Source organism: Ailuropoda melanoleuca, chromosome 8, assembly GCF_002007445.2.
Source record: "Ailuropoda melanoleuca isolate Jingjing chromosome 8, ASM200744v2, whole genome shotgun sequence".
NCBI classification, from domain to species: domain Eukaryota; kingdom Metazoa; phylum Chordata; class Mammalia; order Carnivora; family Ursidae; genus Ailuropoda; species Ailuropoda melanoleuca.
This window is the reverse complement of record NC_048225.1, coordinates 81180087-81194820: the sequence shown is the minus strand read 5'-3', so window position 1 is coordinate 81194820 and position 14734 is coordinate 81180087.

The window sequence follows — 14734 nt, the reverse complement described above, 5'->3', positions numbered from 1 at the left end:
GCCTTGGTGCTGCAGGGGCTGATAGGTGGGTGTAACTCAGGTGGGCTTCCCACCAAGGGGAAGGATATACACATACACGTAAGCAGGGAGGGAAGGTGGGTAGTCACTTTTGTTTGTTTCTACTGCCTTTCTAAGTCCACTCTGTGGGACTAATTTTTCTTCTTTCACCCAGCGAAATACAGAAGTGCCCTGGGACCTTTCTGTCCAAGCCAGAGTAACTCAAATGGTTCTCTCATCACTTCAAGGCACCAACATCATCTTAGGATGTAAATCAGTATATCTGAACCGATGTTATAGTCAAAACTCAAATTTTGGAGGTGCCTAGGTAGCTCAGTTGGTTAAGCATCTGACTTCGACTCAGGTCATGATCTCAGGGTCCTGGGATCCAGCCTCCTGTCAGGCTCCCTGTTCAGCAGGGAGTCTGCTTGTCCTTCTCTCTCTCTCTCTGCCCCTCCCCCAGCTTGTACTCCACCCCCCCCTCAAATTAATAAATGAGCACTGGGTGTTGTACACAACTGATGAATCATTGAACACTGCATCAGAAACTAATGATGTACTCTATGTTGGCTAATTGAATTTAAATCAAAAAAAAAATAAAACAAAAAACAAAAACAAAACAAAACCCTCAAATTTTGTTTAAAAAAAAAAATTCTCCCTTTCTCTCACTTCAGGCTTATTCCAGGCCAGAGGCCATGGTCAGGGAAAAGGAGTGTTCTCAGACTCCTCTTTCTGTCCCGTCTCCTCCCTGGCACTTCTAATCCTTCTCCCACATTTGGATTCTGATGAAAGAGATCATGCATCCTGTTTTACTCGGGCTGGTCCCAGTTGTTTGTTGCCTGGGCTTTGTTATTAATTGTTCCCCTTTTATTGCTGTTTTCCGGAAAATTAGAACCAATGGTATATATATTTATACATATATCTACGTTATACACACATACACGTACACACACATATGTATATCTTCCTTATCTCTTAATCTTGCAACCTTACACCCTCCATGTGAGTGAAGGGATTAAGGGTTGAATAGCTTTTTTCTCTCCTTTGAAATTCAATACCATAGCAAAATGATATCTATGTTTTAAGACTTTAGCCTAAAGTCCCATTTTCACATTCTGTACAGACACACACAGATGGACATACTGGTGTACATTTATCTATAAGTATCAGTGTGCAAACTCCCAGTAACAAAGAAAAAGTGGGTCAGGGGACTGCGCCTCATGCTGGCCTTCTTTGTTTTCTCTTTCATACTGTCCTGGATGTGAACTGTGATTTCATTTTACTAGCAGGTGTGTGTGTGTGTGTGTGTGTGTCTGTGTGTTTGGAGGTGGTGGGGGGGGCCAACTATGACCCTCCAGGGGGTGGTTAGTCTGCACCCTCATATTCCTGTGAGCTCAGCCCTGGGTCTCACATCGGGCAGGCTGTCTGGATGCTCTTTAAATTAAGCAGCAGGATGGATGCTACTGCTGGCATCACCCTTTGCTACAAAGGCATCGAAAACAAGGCCCGAGGCAATTAGGACATCAAATAATCCTATTGCTCTTGTAATACCTAAATACTAAATGTTTAAAAGGTAAGCAGGCTTGAAATTTGTAATGGAGAGAAAATTTCCCTTTAAGTCATTAAAGAGTGTGAGTAGCCCCAAGCCTTTGAAAAATAGTTGGAAAAGTTTGAAGAATTCCTAACTCAAAAGAACCTCAGTTACATTCATAAATATGTAGAGCTTAGAGAAGTAAAGTAAGGGCCAATGTGGAGGTCCATTGAGGAAGGTGACCAGGTCGTAATTAAAGTAACTGGCCTCATAGCCAATTTGGAATTCTGTCTCCGGGAAAATGGTTACTATGTGATAGTCACAGAAAACCCCGAGAAAATGAGCATCCAAAACTGCATTAAGGAAGAAAATAAGCTAAGGTGGTTAGGAGAACAGATTCCTTTTGTTTTTTTTTTTTTTTAGTGTTCAGTACACTAAACCTCTTTTTTCTCCAGAAGAGAGAGAACGAGCCGACAAAAGTTGTTTCATCTTCTGATCCTGTTGTTTTATGTTGGTTTATAGATATGCCCATTATAGACTCAATTCTTGAGTCATGAAGATGTGACCCACATTAGTTAGAACTCCCCATATGCTGTAGATAACACCCCCCCACCTCTCATTGGGGGTTATTTTTTTTTTTAAGATTTTATTTATTTATTAGAGAGAGAGAAAGAGAGAGAGCACAGGCAGGGGGGCTGCAGGCAGAGGAAGAGGGAGAAGCAGGCTTCCTGCTGAGCAAAAAGCCCAATGTGGGGTCTATCCCAGGACCCTGGGATCATGACCTGAGCCAAGGCAGACACTTAACCTACTGAGCCACCCTGGCATCCCTCATTGGGGGTTAGATTAGCAGACGTTCCCTTCTTCCTCATGCCAGAGCCTCCTGGATATCAGGCACATCTTAGAGGGCTCAACTCCAGTGTTGATATGGGGACCGAGACCCATTTTGCCCTGTGGCCCCCATGTTTCCTAGGACTTTTCAGAGTTCTCCACTGTAGCTTCAGCTTTCCTCAGCTGATGAGCAAAGCTACAGAATGAGGTTGATAATGTGGGATGTTTTATATCCTGCTTAGGAGGGGCAATCATCATTTATTCTCGTATTCCTTTGGCCAGAACCTGGTCACATGGCCCCAACCTAACTGCAAGGGAAGCTAGGAAATTTAGGTTTCCTGTATTCCCATGACGGGGAAAAGGGACGGGCAAACATTTAGTTAACCTCTGATGCATGACTTGTGTTGATGTGAAATTAAAGAGTTTTTGTATTGGGTAAAGCTTTATAGGGCGGTTTGTAACAAGGGAAGTTCAGAAACCTTGGCCACTGGATCAAGGCAAGAGCCTTTTGTACTTCAAAATGTGAATATGCACATTAATATGTACAGCAGTGAGGACCTCTTTGAGTAGGATGGCCCCTGATCCACTGGGGTGGGTGCAACTCATTTTTGCTTCCTTAGGTGAAGATGATGAAGAAGGGGCAGTAACCTCATGCTTGCTAGATATTCTCCTAACATCAAGACCCCTCCAGAGGATATTGAAACCCTTTTCATCTGGCTAATGTAATTCAACTTGACGTTAATTTGATATTGCCCATCTCTTCTCTAGAATTTTCCCTTAACATGCTTTAACTTTTACATCTGAGTCTGTCTGGATTATCAAAATGGTTCTTGCCTTGCCCTCACTCACTCATTCATCCATCAAACTACTATTGAGTGTCTATTATGAAAAGACAATAAGAATAGTTTTTGGTTATATCTTCAGATAGTAATGTGGCTTTACAAAGGGGTAGAAACTTTCAGTTCATGAAACAATCTATCCAATAACAGTAATTTATAAAGGCATAAGACAGTGTGCTAAAGGAATAATCATGCTATATGGCTGTTGGCTTCTCATTGGAGTTATTAGTTCCATGAGGGTGTGGGCAAATATGGTAGAGTGTTGATTAACTTTCAGAGGAAGAACTCAAGACTACCCTCATAGAATTTTCAGATGCCATTTGGGCTATATGATGTATGGCTCAGTATTATTTTGGTCAAGGACTTGATTGTCTTGACCTTTAATATCTCTATTCCTTTGTTTCTCTACCTCAGTCAATGAGAAGCAGGATCCAGATAATCACTACAGCTCTTTGAGTCGATCATTTGTTTTTGTCTGCCATCTAACACCCCTTACTTCTTCCCTGCCCTGGTGGGAGCCTAAGAAAAAGGAAAAGCAATTTAATTTTAATGTTATCTGAAGTCAGACATAATTAGGAAGACAAATCTACTGGAAAAAAAAATCTGCATTCCAAAGCCAAATACTGTGGTGTTGGCAGTCAGATCAAGCACCAACCTAACGCATTAGCTGTGCTCTATGAGGCTTCACTGAAGGTAATAGTTATGCTTCAAGAGGGCATGATGTGACCCATGGTATTTCCAAATTCTCAAGAGTAACAAGCCATGAAAAAAATAGGATTTATTTGTGTGCATGAATTCTAAAAATCATTCTTTGATTTTTCATGGTGGGAAGCGTATCAGACTGAAGCAATGTTATCAAAGGACCATCTAGGATGTTGTTCAAAAATACCAATTGTGAGCCCCACCCCCACTTTATGAAGTCCAATTATCTGAGGTAGAACCCAATAATCCGAATTTCTCACAAACTCCCCAGTTTGTGAGTTCCTTAAAAGCATGGCAACCATTAAACCAGTAGTCAAATCACAGAACTGTCCTCATCTGTAGAGGAGAATATTAACACTTACTCTCCTGTCACACGGGGCTGTTGTACAGGTTTAAAGGAAACAAGGGACCTGAAGCCCCCTGCCAGATGAAAATTTCCCTGCACATATCAGCCTGTGTTGTTATTGTCAGGGCCAACAGCTGAGACGACCACCATCTTTTGCTTTTTTATTTTGCACTCCCCTCCCCTCAGGAGTTTAGGCAGAGAGCATAGAATGTGATGTATTTATTCTGGGACCCCGGCTTTAGTTGAGTTTATGTTAACTGCAGCAGCTCCAAAGCACATGTGGAGCTAACCACAAGCAAAGCTCTATTTGTGCACTTATAGATTTTAAAGGGGACAAGCACAATGTTCTGTTGATCAGGGACACAAACAAAGCTATTAGCTCTAGGTCTAGGGAAAGGGAAAAAAAATCACTTTTCATATCGTGCAACCAACCCTAAATCAGGTCAATCTCTCCTTCATTGCTGGCTAATATCCAACTCACAGTGAAAAGCTGATGTTTTTGTTTAGAATGGATTTTTGCAGTGTTTATAAACCACGACTCCTTGAAATTTTCATTAAGAGTATCATACAGTTCACCTCTTGTCCTGCCCTTTATCCTTTCTCCTGGAATAGTTGAGTGATTTTGAAAATTCTCACTAGTTTAATTGATTAGTAGGGAGAGTTATTTTTGAATGTCACCTTCTGCAAAGCAGAACTGAGACTGACATACAGTCAAGATTCTACGACCTTGGTTTATGCGGCATAGGGAATGATGAGAACATGACCTTCATTACAGCTTTGGATGTATGAGGAAGGGAAGCGAAGGGAACTATCATATATGAATTCAGTGCCAGCACTTTGCTAGGCACATAAGTCCTGTTATGTCATTGAATCCTAATAATTTATGAACCTGTGACGTAGGTATATTCATAAACAAGGAAACTAAGGCTCAAAGTGGTTAACTTGCTAGTAGATGGTAGAGCCAGGATTATTTCTGTGGGACAAACCACCCTAAAACTTGATGACTTACAAAGACAGTCATCTATTAATGCCCTCATGACTGTCTACAGCCAGTATTAGTGGACAGGGCAGCTGGGCAGTCCTGCCGATCTGGGTCAGGTTCAGCTCATCTTGGCTAAGTTAGCTTATGCATTTGCAGCCAGTTTGCCAGTTGGCTGATGTGTGTGTGTGTGTGTGTGTGTGTATGTGTGTGTGTGTATGTGTGTGTCTGACTGGTTCAGGAGGGCCTCATCGCATGTCTGGCAGTTGGTTAACTATTGGTTGGGGTATGCGGGTGTGGAAGACTGTATTTTCCAAAGATGACCACCACAATATATCCTGTCTCATGTGTTCTTTTTACAGTGGGACATTGCAGTTTCTCCTTCCCCTTGAATCTGGGGAGAACTTTGTGACTGCTTTGACCAATAGAATAGGTCAGAAGTGATGACAGGCTAATTTCTAGGTGTAGCCTTAAGAAACTGGCAGCGTCCATTTTCTTCCCATCATGCTTTGCTCTTGGAACCCACCTACAATGTTGTGAGGAAGTCCAGCAGCCACAAGGAGAGGCTATGACTGGGTGTCCAGCCCACAGTCCCAGCCGAGGTCACAACTGATAGCCAGCATCAGCCACAAGACATGTGAGTAACACTTAGCTGACTCCAGATCCCAGACGAGTCACCCCCAGCCTTTGAGACGCCCCAGCTAATGCTGTGTGAAGCAGAGATGAATGGTCTCTGCCAGGACCTACCCAAAGTGCTCATTTGTAAGGAAAATGAATGATAATTGTTGTTTCAAGGCACTGAGTTTGAGGTGGCTTGTTATGCAGGGGTAGATAACTGGAATGGAGTTATGGTGTCACTCAGCAGGCTCAGCGGGGCTTATTTGCAGGGTAGCTAAGCAGGGTTCCTGTGGAAGTGCTAAAGGTCTCTTGAGGCCTAGGCTCTCAACTAGCTTACTGTCACTTCCACTGCATTCTGTGGTGCAAAGCACATGACAATGCCAGCCCAATTTAAGGGAAGGGAAAATAGACTGTCTTTTGCTGGGAGGAGCTAAAGCCACATTGGAAAGTGCTTGGATAAAGGGAGAAATGAACCCTTGTGACCACTGTGGGAAACTACAGCATTGTGCAACCTCCTCAAGCCTGTGGACAATTCAGACCAGTAAGAAAGGTGAAGTGACACTTCAAAAATCCAAGAAATCTTAAGGACTGTGTGTCATATAATAATACATAGACAATAGGACCTGAGTTTTGGCAAGTTTGGCCATATAGAGTATCACTTGCATGGAAAAAAAAAAGTCAAGAATATAGTTATCACAAAGCCCATCCATATACTTCACTGATAGCAGAGGAATGTTATCTCTCCCCGAGCCCCGTTGAAGCAGTGAAGAATAAAGCTTGGAAGGAATGGAAATAATTTTATTCGTTTATGCTGCAGAATATACATAGGGCATGTGTCAGAACCTTATTTACATTCATTCATTGATTTATTTGGGAAACATGCATTCAATAGGCCTGTCAAGATGTTGAAGTAATGGTCTTAGGACTCCTGTTAAGGCCGTTGCTCGGTCTAAGATTATGAAAACCCACCTCTGAAGATTGGTTATATTGGGGAGTATAGGAAGCCAGGTTCACTGGGGCAAACAACGTATTTGGGCCAGCTTTGGAGTAAGTTTCATGACTTCTGGCAGAAGCTCGACTTGTGGAAAGGCTCCAGTCAGTCACCAACTTACCAGGCTGGAGAATGCAAGGGGTGTCCTCTGGAATGGGGTATAGTCAGAACCAAGCTTCTTTCGATTTTTTCAGACTAATGGAACCAGATCCACTTCAGTTTAATGCTACCCAAATCAACAAATAGTTCTTTGGAAAAGTGTCTCTTCATGTCTTCCGTCCATTTTTTTAAACTGGATTCTTTGTTTTTTGGGCATTGAGTTTGATAAGTTCTTTATAGATTTTGGATACTAACCCTTTATGTGATATGCCATTTGCAAATATCTTCTCCCATTCCGTAGGCTGTCTTTTAGTTTTGTTGATTGTTTCCTTCAGTATGCAGAAGCTTTTTATCTTGATGAGGTCCCAGTAGTTCATTTTTGCTTTTGTTTCCCTTTCCTCCAGAGATGTGTCTAGTAAGAAGTTGTTACAGCTGAGGTCACAGAGGGTTGCTACCTGTTTTCTCCTCTAGGATTTTGAAAGATTCCTGTTTCACATTTAGGTCTTTCAACCATTTTGAGTCTATTTTTGTGTGTTGTGTAAGGAAATGGTCCAGTTTCATTCTTCTGCATGTTGCTGTCCAGTTTTCCCAACACCATTTGTTGAAGAGACTGTCTTTTTTCCACGGGATGTTCTTTTCTGCTTTGTTGAAGATTAGTTTTCCAAAGGAGACATACAGATGGCCAACGGACACGTGAGAAGACGCTCCACATCACTCAGCATCAGGGAAATGCAAATCAAAACCACAATGAGATACCACCCCACACCTCAGAATGGCTACAATTACTGAGGAAACAACAGATGTTGGTGAGGATGCAGAGAAAGGGGAAGTGTAAGAGAAACTGTTGGTGGGAATGTAAACTGGTGCAGCCACTCTGGGAAGTAGTATGGAGGTTCCTCAAAAAGTTAAAAATAGAGCTACCCTACAATCCAGCAATTGCAGTACTAGGTGTTTATCCAAAGGATACAAAAACGCTGATTTGAAGGGGCACATGCACCCCAATGTTTATAGCAGTGTTATCAATAATAGCCAAATTATGGAAAGAGCCCAAATGTCCATTGACTAATGAATGGATGAAGAAGATGTGGTATATATATTTTCACTGGAACATTACTAGGCAATCAAATAGAATGAAATCTTGCCATTTGCAACAGTGTGGATGGAACTAGAGTGTATTATACTAAGTGAAATGAATCAGTCAGAGAAAGACAAATATCATATGATTTCACTCACGTGGAATTTAGGAAACAAAATAGGTGAACATAGGGGAAGGGAAGGAAAATATAGTAAGATACAAACAGAGAAGGAGGCAAACCATAAGAGACTCTTAACAATAAAGAACAAACTGAGGTTTGCTGGAGGTGAGGTGGGGGGATGGGCTAAATGGGTGATAAGCATTAAGGAGGGTGCTTGTTGGGATGAGCACTGGGTATTATATGTATGTGATGAATCACTAAATTCTACTCTGGAAACCAATACTATGCATATGTCAGCTAACTTGAATTTAAATTAAAAAAAAATCAACGAATAGTTATCAAGCATCTCCTATGCTCCAGTCACTTTTGTGGGTGCTGAATGAACAGAACTGAAATAAGATCTGGGTCCTGCTTCAGAGCTGTTCATGGTCTCGGAATCAGTTGGCAAACCAATTTTTACCATTCAATGTTCTCAATACTTGCTCATGTCCAAGAGGGTGTGAACAGGAAGCACTGGAGAGGGACACTGAATTTAGCCTATGGGAATGTGGAAGGTTTTCTGGAAGCCTCCAGGATGAGAAGGACTTACATAGGGGAAGTGGGGAAAGGCACCTACAGACAGGGGAAATAACATTTGCAAAGACCCAGAAGCAAGAGCAAAAAGTCTAGATGCGTGTGAGAGAAAGGCAGGAAACAAATAGAAGAAGGTAGGATCTTGAGGGAAAGGACAAGATCAGATTTGGTTTTAGGTATCAGGAATGTGGAGAATGGATTCAAAGAAGAGAACTGGGAACTTTGAGAGATAATTGTGGTAATTTAGACCAGCAGAGGGCACCAGACATAGTCACGGGACTGGACATTTTAAGGACATTTTCTGTCACTGGATTTGGATTAACTGGATGCGGGAGTCCAGGCTGATGCTCAGATGTGGAGCAATGGGTGTCAGGTGCAGCCGTTGTCTGACACAGGGGACAGAGGAGTACAGGCAGCCTAGGGTTGGGACAATGATGAGTTTGGCTTAGGACATGCCGTATTGGAGAATCCATGAGACATCTAGCCTGACAAAGTGTACCCTGAAGACTTGAAGACTGTTATCTGGGTTGTTCCAATTCCTATCTTTTCTCTCTCTCTCTCTCTCTCNAGACATCTAGCCTGACAAAGTGTACCCTGAAGACTTGAAGACTGTTATCTGGGTTGTTCCAATTCCTATCTTCTCTCTCTCTCTCTCTCTCTCTCTCTCTCTCTTTTTTTGTCTGCTTTCATTCCTGCCTGCGCTTACCCCACAAAATCCAGATCTCCAAACAAAAATGGTGAAAAATGCATTTGAAATAGTAACTATGTTCACATGGAGTATTGTGCTTGTCTCTATCATCTCCTAGATGGGATTGTATCCTCCCGTGAGAGACCTGCCTGTGTACAGTGACTCACCTTACATAACCATAAATAACTGTTTGTACAACCTCCAAGCACCCTTGAACACACATCCTGGAGGTTAGAGGCGTGGGTTGGTCTGTAAACCACTCTGAATCTTCCTCTAAACCTGAAAGCTATTACAGTTTTCCAGTTGCAGTGCAGGGAAATTTCCTTCTCTGGTTTTATGTATTTTATGATTTATAAATTATAACTCTGTGTCTCAAAACAGTCCTCTAATATCCATGAGAAAGATATGAATTCCATTTTATTGATGAAGAAATTGAGGCTGAGAAAGCGTGTGACTTAACCACTATGGTAGACCTGGAACACGCAGCCAGACCGGTTTCTCCAAATCCAATGTTCCCTCTGTCCCAATATCCTTTTCCTTCTTTGGGCAAGAACAGCCAGGAAACAGTGGGCTCTACAGGGCCTGAAATTAGATCTTATAAGTAAGCATGTTGTGATCTGACTTGGGTGATGTCAGCCTCTCCTCCTGAAGGGAGCCTCCCCAGTTGTATCTCCAGTTGTTTCTCTGGTCAGAGGCTGTGTCTGGCTGTTGCATTCATCTGTTGGGCCCTTTACTGAGGTTGTCCGGAGAGAATGGAATCAGCACAATTCTTTTAGGAGCACTAATTAATATAATCTAATATGATGAAATATAATATATTACAATTACACTATAATAAATTATAACACATTAATTATATATAATTATATATATGTATGTATATGTATGTATGTTTGTGTGTATATATACGTGTGTGTGTGTGTATATGTGTGTGCGTGTGTATATATATGATAGCTTTCTGCTTTTAGGCACAGGTACTATTTTTCCTTGCCACATATTTCTCTCCAGCTCAATAGCTAGTGAAACTCAAATACCACCACTAAACTTCACATCGGAACCTGACAAAGTAGATGTGCACCTTGGCAGTCCTTCACTTACAGCCTAGGGTGACGGGGCGAGGGATCAGCAGGAGAAAAGTTGGGCTGAAAATAGCTTACTTTTCTTGGTTACTTGCTTGATTGGCTTTGGTGTGCCACCTGCCTGGCAGATAGTAGACACTCACAAAGAGTTTTCAGGGGAGGGTATATTTCAGGAGAGGGTATATACGTTCTAAACCTTTGCTGGCAAACTCCGTGTCCTTGGTGATATTATGGGAATGATATTACTCAGTAACCAGTCTCTTATGGCAGCAAGGAGGGGGATGCTAATGGAAATATAATTATAAAGGACTTTAGTGATTGTAGGATAAAAGATGCTCAATGTGAAAAGATATGTTTAGAAAAAACATTCATATGTTTTTACATATGATATCTTTTTTATATAATAGATGCATATATATTTAGAAAAAATGGTTCTGAAGAAGCATTCTTTGAATAACTGATGGGTCATAGTAAAGTCATTTGAAAAATACAGCACCAAGTTCTAGCATGAACAAATGGGCATATTCTCACGAGAATGAGTGCCATTCTTGTTATTCATTCTGGGGCAAGATCCTTTACTTCTTAAGAAATTGCCAAGTGATGGTGGGTTCCTGGGCTATATTACCCTGCCCAGCGGTTCCCTCAGAGCCCTGGCAGTTGAGCATCATTTGGCAGGTGGGGGCTGCTGAGCCAGGAGTCCATGAACCAACATCTCAGTCTTCTTTAGGCCATGGGCCTGCTTTCTGATCTCATCCCAGTTTCTCATTAGTCCACTCTTTCAAGCAGGAATGTCATCGGGATATACCTGAGAACAGCTTGGAGAGGAGGGAGGTAAAGGGGAGGCAAGGCAGCTTCAAAGCCAAGCCAATATTGCCTGAGAAGAGCCCCAGGGATGGAAGAAGCACAAAGAAGCCTGCTGGGTTCCTGGTCAGCTCTCCCTGAAGCCCTTTGGGTTTTCATGGATGGGGCAGCAGCAGGAAACAGGTCTGTTGTTCTTCATAGCCACTGGTCGCTCAGGAGCGCCTGCTGTCCTCTTTTGATATTCCAAACCACACCCTCTCTTTAGCTTGGTCTGAATCAGTTGAGAAATCGTTCCTTTGCATGGATTCCTGAGAAGAGCCCAAACTAGCATCTGAAGTCTCTAGGTTCAGCCCCCTTTGCTGACTGACATCGAACAAGCCAGTTTAACCATCTAGAAGTAGTTTCGTATCTGAGATAAGGAATGGAATAATCATATATGGAGAGTTCCTACCTTATGTGCAGCTGCAATGAGAACTCAAAAGCAGTGATCATTCTAGTTATTATTCCTGTGGTGGTCAGTGGGGCTGGATGAAGGTGAGAATGAGGGAACCCCCCCCTCCATCCCCAGCTCCAGAGCAGAGCTTGCTTTCCGACTTCCCCTGGGCTCTCCCCTTCCCCGCCCCAGTCCCCATCACACTTTCACTGCTGGGCTTCTCTTGACAGTTGCTTGAGGAACTGAGCATTCTTGTCCCCTTGACAAAGACGACCCCTCTGTTCTGTGAATGCACCACAGTGGGCCCTGCCAGCCTGCTCCAGGCATTCCAAATGTGGATGCTTTCGCTCATCCCTCCTACTCCTTCCCCAGGCTCGGTGTGAAGCAATAGAGAGGGGGATATTTGGTGCCTGGATAGAAGCCTTTTTGGCCAGACTTACAGATGGTTTTAATAATTATATTGATAAAAATGTCAGAATAGATGCCAATTAGAGTATCTGCTGTGTTTAGGTGCTTCCCTCATCATGTCATTGAATTCTTATCCTAATCCTTTTGGACTCCAAGACCATGTTTGTTCCATTAAACTTTGACCAAACATGGGGGCCCAATCATCCTTACACACCATTTATTCTTAAGGATTCCCAAGTCCTGGAGTTTCAGATCATTTATTCATTTGGAATCATCTAAGGAGCCACAAGACGATTAGTCTCGTCACCTGATAGTCACACCTGGTTTCCTTTCTACATCAATCAACACCTTCCAGCCCAGTCCCCTGGGCACTATTTCTGGAGTCTAGTCTATCCCAGACCCCAGTAGGCCCTCTGGTGTCAGCATTTGGTACAGAGCGCCAGCCCCTCTGTGCAGCTGCTGGGCAACTTCCTGTGGAGTGCGTGTTATCCAGGTGGAGGGCTTTTCATGACAATGGGAGCTTTGAGGGGTGTGGGGTATCCAGGGCTACTCCAGGAATAGCATCTTTTCAGAGACGGAGCCTGTGTTCTGAGCACAGACTATGACAAATGCCATAGCTTAAGAAGGGGAGCATGAAGTGTCAGCTGGCAGAGGACCCACGTCTCCATTAATTCCCCTCTTTGAAGAAGGTGTGGGGGGAGGACAAGATGGGGAGGGAGAGTTTGAATGTGGTGGCTATGAGACACTGGGGTTAGTCTCACAAAAGCACACCAGACCGGTCTTGTCATCAGAGAGTCATAGTGTGATGCCACAGTCTCTCCACACGCACGTGCATGTGCACACACATACTTTCTGCTGGTTCAGCCATCCTCCAGAAAGCAAGGTGGAGGGCTGGCTTTTCCCAAATTGCCTGATCTCCCTTCTCATCTCCGTTAGATGTGCAGATGTGGCAGATCTCCTTCTCCAGATTTCTCCTAGTGCTTATTTCTGTCTTGGTCCTACGCCGCGCCTGACTTTTCTCCCCTTTGCTTTGAAGAGTGGGGACCCTGCTTTGTAGGATAACAAATAGAAGTGTCAAACACATCAGCGCTGCTGCCTGCAAAGATAAATGGGGCGACACGTGGAGCAACCTCTGTGGATCCTGGGGCCCCAGCAAGAGCTGACATTGTGACAGATGGGGGGACAAGTGGCGCTGACACAATCAGGTCATGTGAATGTCGAGGGGGTGAGGGGGGTGTCTGCTCCTCTGTTGGCTCCCCCTCCCTCTCTACCACGTACATACTATGTTGCTGGAGATCATAAAGAGATAGCATGCAGGCCACTGCTCCTCACCAGGCCTTATGAATCTTCCCTGTCAGCAGCACAGAGCAAGGAAGCAGGCTGTCTGCAGAGCCTCCCACTATCTCAGCAGTGACAACTGAGTTACCTTGCTAAGAAAGTCGGTCCTAGGCAAAGATTGTCCTTAACATTCAATGTCATCTTTTTCCAGGCCTGCCCCGTTTGATCACACTTTCTTGTCAGTCCTTCCATTTACCCAGGAGGCTCACTTCATCTCTGGCTCTCACCCAGAAACCCCTCCCAGGTATTGCCAATCAGCCGAGGCAATGGATCTTTCCATTCCTTCCTCTTAAATTGTAGGTGGTAAGTGTTCACTTTCAATTTCCTTCTTCATTCTGCCTAAAGAAAAGTTTTCCTTTACTCTTAGGTGTTATTCTGAGCTGAGATCTTCTCTAGGTCTCTGTCTTCAATATCTATTGCTGATCGGCCACCTGGGATCCAAACAGCCAATTCAAATCATTAAGCATGGAGTGAGAACATGCTTTCTGTAGAGCAATGTGCTGACACGATGGGGCGGCAGGAGGCAGAGGAATGGCTGCAAAGATGAATAAGCCATGGATAGTCACATTTGGGCAATCACAACTTAACTGAGAAGAGAGACATACAAGGCCAGCCATGAGCAAGGGTAGAGTGAGAATAGAAGGAAGAAGATTAATCTTGACTTGAGAGGAACAAGGACATCCTCTAAGGAATAAGTGGAATTTGGCAGGACCTTGAAAGCTGACGAGGATCTGGACAGGTTGAAATGGCAGGGAAAAGACTCGAGAAGAAAGAGTAGGAATTCAGCCAGATGAGAGATGCAGAGCGTTCTGGGGTCTGGACTTGGCCAGATACGACTGTGTGTGTGATGCTGAGTGCGGAGGGAGAGGAAGAGGAAGAGACAGAATATTTGGTTGGGAGAAAAGATTGGGCACAATGTTAGGAGTTTGAATTTCATTCCATACTCAGCTGTGGGTTGGGGGACAGAACGCTACTTGACCTGCCATTTCATCTCTCATTGCAGGATTCTCAGGGGAATTGGGTACTGCCCTTAGAGATGAGGGAGGAAACAATCACACAGTTCTCTTGGACGCTTCATAAAAACTGGGGATGATGAGCAGAAGGGAAAGAAAGGACAAAGGTAAGGAGCCAGTGGGGGGTGCCTTTGAGTGGAATGAATGGGCTTGTGCCAGCTACTTAAAGTCTTTCAGACTAGTTTCCCTTTCGTAAATAGGGACAACATTTAACACCTGGCCTAACAGGGAGATAATAATACTTCCCCCATAGGCTGTTGTGAGGCTTATTTGAG